This window comes from Lygodium microphyllum, chromosome 10 (genome assembly GCF_053477565.2).
Source record: "Lygodium microphyllum isolate KBCC chromosome 10, Lygodium_microphyllum_v1.1.10, whole genome shotgun sequence".
Taxonomy (NCBI): Eukaryota; Viridiplantae; Streptophyta; class Polypodiopsida; order Schizaeales; family Lygodiaceae; genus Lygodium; species Lygodium microphyllum.
This window is the reverse complement of record NC_141144.1, coordinates 29210171-29221693: the sequence shown is the minus strand read 5'-3', so window position 1 is coordinate 29221693 and position 11523 is coordinate 29210171.

Below are 11523 nucleotides of genomic sequence, written 5' to 3'. Positions count from 1 at the left end.
ACTACACTTGTCCTTGGGTACATGGAAAAATGCCTCACATCCAAAGACACATAGATATGCATAAGACGGAGGTTTCCTTATCCATACCTCCTCTACAACATGGAAATCCAAACCACTAGAAGGTGATCTATTTATGACATGCACAGTTGTACTAACTACCTCAGTCCAAAAGCTCTGTGGTAGACCTACATGGCTAAGCATACTGCATACATGCCCTTGGATGGTTCTATTCATCTGCTCAGCCAAACCATTCTGGGGTGGGGTATAGGGGGTGGTCAACTGACGCTTAATACTGCTCTTGTCACATAGTTTCTCAAAGGCATGTGACACATATTCTCCCCCATTGTCAGTCTTAAGGCATTTCAGCCTATGCCCAGTCTGGTTCTCAACCAATGCAAGCCATCTCTGAAACACAGCCAAGACATCTGACTTAAGCTTAATGGGGTAAGCCCAGACTTTACGCAAAAAATTATCAATGAGCATCACAAAATACTTTACACCACCCATAGACTGATAGAGCATGGACCCACAGACATCCAAATGTGCCAATGCTAAGGACTCACTCAAGCATGTCCTATCAGACTTCTTATGCGTATTCTTAGTCTGTTTGCCATAAAGACAATGCCCATATGAATCAAAACATGCATAGTCAAGGGGTGATAAGTACTACAAACCAAAAAGCATTTTCATTCCCTTCAAGGACATATGGCCCAAACGGGCATGCCAAAGAGATACATATGAGACGGAACTGACTGACAAAACATGGTCAACAGAGGACCCATCGACTACAAGAGGATAGAGGCTTTCAGCCTTGGCACCTCTAGCAAGCACAAGTGTGCGAGGGGTGATCTTCCAAGCAAAATCCCCAAATGAAACATGAAATCCAACATCATCAAGCTGTCCTGCAGACATAAGACTGCATGTAAGCGCATGTACATGACGTATATCTTGTAACAGAAAAGTACTGCTAGTAGAGAACTGTAGCTGCACATCCCCAATGCCAACAATAGCTAGTGACCTGTCATCACCCAAACAAACTGAACCAGAGATAGTGCGGTAGGAATGGAACCACTTAGGGCAGCATCATGAACTAGTTGCAAGTATGTACTCCCCATCAGAGTCATTAGTTTACATGACATTTATCTCCTCGATTTTCACACTGAATTTTGCAAGTACCATGCACTGCAATCAAAGGACTTTTCCTGTACTTTGTCTTTCCCCTTCTCTTTGCACTTCTCATTGCACAACTTATGACATTGTGGGCATATGTGACCCTTCTTACCGTAATGATGACATGTCACATTAGCATTTCTCCCACGAGACTTGCTACGTGACTTACCACGCGACTTAGACCTAGACTTCTGCGAGTCTCTACCACATCTAGACCCACGATCATTCTTTCCATTACCATCTCTACCTCTAACAGTCAAAGCATGCGACACACGAGAGGCATCCAAGTTCTTATGGATGGTGTTGAGTGTTGAAATGACCTATTTTTTGGCTGATTTTTGTTGTTTTTGAGAGCTGAATGGTTGATTTCATGAGATGATTGATTGGTTTGGAAGTGGTTTGAGAGTGTTTTGGATAGGTTGGAATGGTTTTATTAAGCTCATGATGTTTATTAGTAGAGATGTGAAGTTCTGATGATGTTTTGATATGTTCTGATTGGTTCTGTTGAGCTTCTGTTTTGTTATGTCTTATTCTATTTTCTCTCTGTAAGGAGGGATGGGGTATTGATTGATAGGGTTTGAGATTGTTTGAAAGCTTATTGAATGATTTTTGATGGTTTGGAATGGTTTTGGTATGAGTTATGTGGTTTTGATGCTTTCTGTTGACCTTCTGTAACTCTCTATGAGCTTCTGTAGACCTTCTGTATGCTTATGTATGTGTTCTGATGGATGAGAGTGTAGCTTGGGAAAGTTTTCTAACCTTGGAAAGAGGTGAATACAAGTGCAAAAGAGCTAAAAGAAGTGAAAGAAGTAGCTGCTGAAGACTCAAGTAAAGACTGGAGTGAAGTGACAGTGGTGAGCAACGAAAGGACACTGTAGTGGCTCTAGTGCCTCTTCATATCAGACACACCTCTTGGGAGGGGTATGAGCCGAGATGAAGAGGGCTCAAAGAGAGTCAAGAAGGGTGGAGGAGGAACGAAGAAAAAAAGAAGAGAAAGAACTCGAAAACATTAGAGAAGAATCAAAGAGGGCAGAAGCAGAGAGGCAAAGAAGGGTAGAGCAGGAAGCCGAAGAACTAAGAATGAAAGAACTTACTGAGTTGGCAAAGGCCACTCATAGATCTGTCGAAGAAACCCATGGGGGAGGAGAGATCGATCCTTTGAGTCCCCGCCATGAAGCTGAAGCAAGTGGTAGTGTGGAAATGGCCCCAGTAGTTGTAGGCAAGGGCAAGTCCCTGCTGCACCCCCTGCCTTCCTCCTTTGTGCCAGTACCAACCGACACCACAACCACAACCACCCTGCAACCCACACCCTCTCTAAACATGGCCTAATTGATGAACATGATGTAGCTACTTGTCAGTAAAGTGGCTGAAATTGTACCAGAAGCCGAAGCAAAAAGGCCCGTTGCCGCAGATGCCGAGTCTAGGCAAAATCCAAAATGACAGAAGCTAGAGGCATCAACCACTACAGCCCCTACTCCCATGCCATCTGGTGCCAACTATGACGCTTATGTGGCTGAGCTTCTAGCACAATTGGACAATGCAAAAGAAGAAAAGAAGATAGCCCTGGTGGAGTTAGAGAAAGAAAAGGAAACTTCGACAACCTTAAGGCTAGAAGTTTCAAAGCAAGGAGCCGACCGAAGAAGGGAAGTGAAAACTCTACAAGATCAGCTAGAAGCAAAGACCAAGGAAGCCTAGGACAATGAGAGCCGCCTAAGACAAAGGCTAGAAGATGAAGAGCAAAACCTAGTGGCAGAACAACGAAGCTTGAAGTTACTAGTGCAACAGTATGCTGAGTTGCAATACAGAACTGTTGAACTGGAAAGGTACAGGCAGATAGAAGCTCAGGAGGGCAAGCCAAGTGAGCAACAAGAAGATGCCATAGCTTTTCGGCTATGGTATGAATTTGAAGGACAAGACAGATTGGAGAGGGAAATAGAGTTCCTAGAATAGGAGAGGCCGGGAGTTCCTGCAGTAGAAGCACAAAGGCTACAGAATGAGGCACAATGACTGCAAGATGCATTGGAGATTACCAAGGGAGACATAGAGGCCCTCATGGCCATGGCCTTCACCCAAAGAAGATTGCACTTCGCAGAGATCCAAAGTCACGAGCAGCTTGTGCAAGAAAAGTCAGAGCTATTTGCTGAGGGAGAAAAAAGATTCAGCATTGCAAATCAGGCAAAAGAAATTGCTGAAGAATAGATGGCTCGAAAATCTAGGGAAAGGAACCAACTCTAGTTCTTAACGAATGAGCAGCAGAGCAGGTTGTGACAACCTTGGCAAGTGAACTGGAGGAGGGAAAAAAGAAGATGGACAAGAGAGCCAGTGAGTGGGAAAGAAACAATTTTGAAAGAGTTAGGGATTTAATAGAACGCTTGGCGGTGGTTGAGTGCGAGAGAGTGCTTGCGGAGTACAGGGCAGAAGCTGCTGATGTATGTGCCAACACACAAAGGCAAGCCTTCTTCAGCACAGTACTACATATCGCCTAGATGGAGGGCAATGATTCAGTGGAGAAGGTAAGAAGGAAGCTAGAACTGACCACTCAAGTACTAAAGTATGGCCTTCAAGAACGGGAGCTTCCAACAGGCACAAGTTTCACAAAAGAGCAGCAATTTCACTACCTACGCTGTGCCGGCCTCTCCACTGTTGAGCTTAAGGAACTTGGATTTGAAGAGCATGAGCAGCCACCACCACCACCACAAGCGGTTCCATCAGTTGTCGAGCAGAATGTCGAAGAGGGTCCGAAATTTGAGCAGGATGCTGAAGAAGAGCAACAAAGAATGCCCAGTTTGCCTGTACCAAACCTCCCACCTGAAGAGCCCAAGGATGCCCATATGCTCGAGCGCATTGGGGCAGCCAGAAGAAGAAGACAAGAACTAGCAGAGGAAGCCCAACGCAGAGCACGATCACTGCCAAGACAATTCCCTGAAGAGCCTATGCCACTACCGGGGGATCCCCATCCTATTGATTGGCCTCAAGAATTGGTCATATGGCATCAAAGAGAGTTCCAGATGAGGCCGTTTTAACTTTCATTTGCTTATTCACGCTCTCTGGACCGTGCTTTGCCTCTAGGTATTCTAGCCAAGATCAAGGATCTGGCTAATGATCTTGCAAACAGGTGGATAGAGGAAAGAAGCCTCATAATAACCAGATGGAGATAAGATCATGAAGACTACTTGCAAGACAAGGTAAACAAGGTTCCCAAAACTGTCCAAGGCTACGAGGCACAACCAAAGTGGCGGAGGAGGATTTCGGATACCAATTTTGATGCTTGGACTGCCTTCTGCAGCTCGCTCCCTAAAGAATGCAATGACCCCATCTGCATGCCCTACCCACGTAGACATGGAGTTGACTATGATCAAAATATTCATCGGGATTTTGACTTTCCTAAGATATATAATATTAATGCCTAGAGCCCCGAGGAATGCCTAGTCTTTAGGTTAGAGTATCTCCTCCCATCTATCAACCGCTTCCTCTCGCAGATTTTTCTTCTTGCCCAGATCCAGCCTTCTTAACTACCTGTAATTATCTTAGGCTTATCAAGTTCCTACTAATGCAGAGACCCACAGCCAAGGAAGCCCACCTCTCTCCACTCTTTTTTGACATCAACCTAGGGATAGATACTAGAGCCATGACTAGACTAATGATGAGGGCAACCCCTGCTTCCCTCCTTTTGCCTAGAAATCTTTTCTTGTCATCCACACCTCTGAAGGTGCAATCATCCTTTCTTGTCATCCACACCTCTGAAGGCCCGGGCCGGTATTAAAGAATATCTACAAAGTCGTGCATTCCTATCCCAATGCTTGCGACTACCTCGTAATCCAGGTGAAGTTGATAGGCATTAGCCAGGACATCTTCCTTGTATGCAATTCTTCAAAAAAAAAAAGAAAAAAAAAAGAAAAGCACGAGGGCTCACTTCACTCACTACACCTAGGGTTTACACCTAGCCCCTCCCCCACTTCATGCTTAGAGCACATCAAGGGTAGGACTTCCAGACCTGTCACCCTAAGTTTTGCACTATACCTCCAACAACACACGAACTGGGTCCTCAAGTGTGGGACATTACCAAGGGCTTACCCAAGGTTAGACCCATCTCCCAGTTCCACTACACATGCACTTACACCACACCGTGAGACAGACACACCCCTTAGGGAGTGCACAACTTTCTCTTGTAGGCTATGATCGTGACTCACTGAATGGCTACCCAGCTAAAGATTATCATCCACGATATCCGCTAATGACCAGGAATTTTTCCCTAAGTCGAACAGGACACCACTATGGCAGCTTCAGGAGCTTTTGCATACTTCGATGGTTGGATGGACCAACATGCTTGATGTAGCCGATCATCTGCCTGTTGATGGCTACCATGACCGAACCAAATCAAGCAGAAGGAAAACTCAGTGATGGACCCACCATTGGCATAGATTTTGGAACATCGTGCAGTCACAATGCAAAGGATTTCTCATACACCTTCACATGTACTTCTTTTCAACATGGACAACTTTGCTTCATCCACACATTGTTATGAGAAACCAGGCCGCGGTCTTCTAACTACGTAATATCTAAGTATGCATGAGCACTCACATAATATCTACACCAAAATATATACACAGTTTGGGTCCTTAAGTGCAGGACAATACTCTCAGCTTGCTTAGAGCGAGGTTAGAGAGAGGCATTTTAGTGAATTTAGCCTGCAAGAGAGGGGAAGGAGATGTTGTTGGTCTGATTTGTAGCCATTTGAGGACCTTTTAAGGCAGCTAGGGGTGGGAAAAGACCAATCAACAGCAAGTGATAATATCTACAGGTTGTTGAGACATGGCAATAGTAGTAAATGATTGATTTTCTTCAGTTCTTTGCATCTACAAGTCGTTGAGACAAGGCAGCAACGGTAAATGACAAATTTTCTTCATTTCTTTGTGAAGAAAGTTTGAATTTAATCTCTCCTCGGCATTCTCTCTCATCTTCCAACCTTGCTCCAAAGATTACAACATTGAGATCACAAAAAGCCTGAGAAAATCAAGATTTGTCTGCTGCTGTAATCCCTAATCTGCAGGTAGAAATTAGGGTTTAGCAACAACCTTAGGAAGCGTGCTAGAAATTGGAAGCTCCAAGACTTGGATTCAATAGGGCTGAAGCTGTTTTCAATCAAATTCAGGTGGAGGGACCAGCAAATATTTTCCATCTTGATCAAAGCAAGCGAAGGCCAATTGATTGCCCAAATCAAGGGGCAAATCAGATTGAAGACTTGCTAGTCATTTTGGACAGCAAGGGGAGTTGAAATACCGAAAGGGATTGGGAAAATCCCATCGTGCATCAACTTATTCTTCAATTAAGTTAAATAAATACCAAAACAAGCGCTAGTTTTGGGGCCAGCAAGATGTAAATAGTACTTAATCAGGTTATTTACCACCCTATCTGAGGAGGAAGGCTGGTTTCAGCTATTCTATACTCAAAGATGGAACTATCACCACTATCACTTTTTGAGTCATCAACGAGTACTTTACTCCCTCTATATCCTAGATTAACAAAAGAACACATATTTGGATCATCGTCCCCTTCATCCTCATCACTCTCCATAATTATCCTTTCAAAAACACACGAGAGAGCGAGAAAAAACTTCTTGTTCGACACACAATGGGGGGTTGTGCATGAGAGAGAGAAGGGGTGTATATGGAAAGAAGCACACCCAATCATCCCCCACATGCACCCCTTTGTATAAAATTTATTAATCAATAATATTTTCTTTTACATTGGCCTTAGCCATTGTTTCCTTAGGGATCTCAAAATTACAGGCTTGCTTTCTGAATACACCATTTTTAAAAACGTAATAAGACTACATTGATATGTGATATTATTAATGTAGATGCAATACGGTGCTAGATTTTGAGCATCTTTAGGCTTCATCATTGTATCAACCTCTACATGATAGCCACCATGCCAGTAATTTAGACGTCTCTTATATGAAACTGTTCTACCACTATTTCTAATAGTTTTAGTAGACTTTATCATGAATTCTATTCTCTTATACACAAAAGAGTTGAGACAATGAATGGTGATTTTACACACAAACATGTTGCAAAGCTTAAGGGATTTCTGCAATGGTAGCTTGATCCTATTCACCATGTTGATATCTTGACCAAAGATGATTTAGTACCTTCACATTGAGCAGGCATCAAGCAATCTCTTCAATGACCTTGCCTTGATTTTTGTACTTCTTTGTGTTATTTCCTCATGTGACTTTGTACTTTTTTAGTCATTGGATATAATATAATCACTCAATATGAAAAGAGAGAGAGAGAGAGAGAGAGAGAGAGAGAGAGAGAGAGAGAGTGTGTGTGTGTGTGTGTGTGTGTTGCGTTTGCCATATGGTAATCCAACAATTACTACCTCTATAATAATCAATCACCTCATCATTGCAATAGGAACCGTTACACCTCCATAAGAACATATCTCTTCACAAAATAGTTTGGATAGCTACACTCATATCCACTGTGCTGAGCTAAGCTATTTCCACACTAAGAAGGGAATATTCATAAAGCAACGTATTTAGAGGTGGTTATTAAACGTTTCACTTTGTATTTCTTTCAGAGGTTATTGCCTCCTTTATTTCCTTCTCTCTCTTTTACACATGTGATAACATCGCCTCTCTAAATCTCAGTCTAACATTGAGGGTCTTTACCCTACTTCATCTATTCAGTTTCTTTACCAATCTACAACATGATGACATACTATTTTTCTTGAAGACTTTTAGAAAGAAAAAAGTAAAATACTTAAAAATTTAACACTTTGCATTTGCAGGGTCTGAGAAAATACTATCTCCTAGCTTCACACAATCAACTTCCCCATTTTCTAGCAGTATACATGTACCAAAAGCTACTACAACTCACCTCCAAGCAAGGGTACCTTTCTTCAATGATGCTTGGAAAATTTATTGCTTTGATCAAATTCTCAAATGCAAATAGCAAAGCTTAATCAGCTCATATTGTAACAAGAGAGCTTTTCCTTCTCTACATAAGATCTACTCTAAAAACTCCTAAACTAAATACAACAGATATACTAATTAGGTCAAATTTGGTATGCAGTTGTGCAATTGGCAATCCTCCTCCAAAAGTTCAGATTATGATATGCACATTATTTGAAACAAGTGGTTTGAATCATAAAATGTGGGCAAAAATAGCAGAGTGAGAACTAGAGTAGATGGGCTTAACACAAAGGCAGCTCCGCCCATTCAATGTAAGTCAGCATTACAAAGGAGAGCACTCAACAGCATTGACTTCAAAATCTAAAGCTCAAGCCAACTATCATAATAGCCAATCCAAGGATATTGTGTGAACAATTAGCATCCTCACTTGAGCTTTCACCACAAGGATATGGATGAGGATTCCTTCAAATGTATCCAAAGTTTTACGATTGTAGCTAAGTGAGAGCCACAGAAAATGAGCCATTTGTCACTATAAAATAGAAAATATAATGTCATCAATTTCATAAATATCTATCTTTGGGACTCATCCTCCAAAATGGTACATCACAACCTTGGCCATTGATTTCCTAAGCTAGAGAACAATGAAGAAAATGATCATGAAGGGATGTAGTTATATATCATATGGACTACAAGAGGCATGATTACATTCATCTGTAATATGGACATTTTGACGACAAAATGAAATGCACTCTCATGAATCATGGATAATAAGAAAGAAACCAGATGGATTGTGGACAAAAGTAATTGTAGAAATTCTAGAGCAATATCAATTTACTTGAATTATTATCGGCTATTAAGAATAATAGATTCTAGAAAAAAAAACCTATTTGTCTTGTATAATATGGACACAAAGAGAGGTTGATCAACAATACAAGTTGTTAAGAAATTCAATCATTTTATATTCATACAAATGGACCACAATACAAGATATAACATTCCATTCATCTGAGAGCTTGATTGGTTTTCTTCCTCGTTCTTTTTGACATATAAACGTTCATGAACTATATCTAGGAGTTATCCATTTTCCTTTCTTTCTTTTTTTCATGAGGGCATTTGGGGAGTTGAGAGGAGAGGAGAGGAGAAGTGGAAATTATCCAAAACATCAGATTCTTATATGATTGTTCAATCATGTACCAGTTTCGATAAATGGACATGGCCTTCGTATTTTCTAGTGAAATATAGGGAATCTAGACTCTACCAAAGGACTAGTTTGTGAACTAAAATTCAATCATTTATATTCATGCAATTGAATCACAATATAAGATGTAACATTCAATTTCATTCATATGCATCAACATATGAGTGCTTGATAATATTTCTTTCTCATTGTTTTTGACATCAACATCTATTGACCTGTACCTAGGAGTTTTCTGTTTTTTTTTTCTTTTTTCATAGGAGGGGATTTGAGGAGCAAAGAGGGGAGGGGCATTGGAGATGGACATGGCCTATGTATTTTCTAGTGAAATGTAGGGAATCTAGATTGCCAAATTACCAACTTGTGAACTTGAGGACTCTCAAGGGAGCATTGTCTCCATGTGTCATGATAATTGTTGAAAGCTTATGCACATCCCTAATTTTTCACAAATAAAGTGAAACAAAAGATATTGTCATCACATAAGAGAGATATTTGCAGCGTTATTGCTTAGTATGTATGGACAACAAGATGCAATACATCTCTACTTCATACAACTCTCACCCACATATAGACTGATAGTTAATAGCCTCAAAGATAGATGGGAGAGATTACATTGTGACTTCTTTTTCCCCAAAGAAATGAAATTTATATTAATAGCACTACATAAAATCCCTTGGGGTGAAATGCAAAGTACAAAGAGACCTCCTAGATGGGCAAACAAGCATGTGTAGCCACCAAGTAATGCAACAAGCAACAAGATGATGGTGTTAGAATGGTGTGAAGTAATGAAAGCAAAGAGACGAAGCAAATAGAACTGTTACGAAAAAAAGGGACAAAAAAGAACAACACAATGAACTCAATGAGAATAGACTTAGGAAATGGAATCCACATACCAATACTCAAGAGTGTGTACAACCACCAAAGTAATGTAATCTCCCTCTCTCCAATAGTGCATGCTCATATCTAATGAATTGGCTACAACCATCCATAGAGGATCATAGCTCATATGGTCGACAAAGCCTCATACATAAGTTGAAGCCTCTCTAAAACTAGCCTTCTTGGCAAGGATGGTGATACCGTGATTTGACTCCAATTATAGTAAGCATTAAATACACAAATATGAAAATACACACTTTACCACTTAATCTTGGATAGCTAACACCCAATTGGCCTCAACAACTAGTGCCCCTTGTTGCAGATCTCTTTACCTAGAGTTGCTATAAGATTGAAGTACACTGAGATATAGATTGATCTCCTTCAATCTTCAATACAAATGGCTACTATAAATTACCAGCACTACTTGGGCACAATTTTCCCCTTGATTGTACAACAATCCTAGCTTGGTTGGGGTCTTTAATCTCTTGCATGCAAGCCACTAAATTTTGGGAATGGGCTATCCCTTGGATTAGTTGCAAATTGATGCCTTACGCTACAACACTCAATACTTGGGACTTCAATAATAATTGGGCATGGATCCAAAGGTGGCTGTGGAAACCCTAATGGTTACTGCAAATTAGGGTTTTAGAAACAATTTCTTCAAGCTAAGAATTGTTGAGGGAATGTCAAAAAACAAGACAGAAAATTTGTTAAAAGAAGTATCTTTTGAATGGTAGCTCTAATGGCACGAACACCTTCATAGAGGGTAAAACCCCACTTCAAGGAGCGAGCCCTCCTCTTCTATCACCACCTCTCACACTGAAGCTAGAGAAGGAAACTTGATGCCCCTGTATTATCGCACTGCATGATCAACTATTGCCTCCCTCAAAGCTCATCCAACGGTGGCCCAATTGGCAACCTTCTAATCATAGTTTACAGTTTTAATTCCTTAATTTTTAGATGTTGATTTTTGAAAATTAATTAATTATCTATTTGACTGTACCCAAATATCAACTAGTGCCCATTCACAATTAATGTGCTAACCCTTGTGGGACATTTAATGGTCCTGATATTAATTGGCCTTGGACTAGCATTAACTTATTAATTAATGCCTAATCCCATAATGTCACCACTTGACATTTAATGGCCCAATCAATGGCCTAGACCCCAAATTCACACCAAGTACCCACAAGTGCCTACTCGGTATAACTTTGTACAACTTTTGCCAATGTCACCCACTATTCACTTGTGTTACTTTTTTTTAAAAAATGCATAAGTCATTTGATATTGCTATCAAAGAGCTATTTGAAATACACCTTAGAGGTGTCACAGGCAAGTCCAAGAAATATTGGCTAATGCCCAA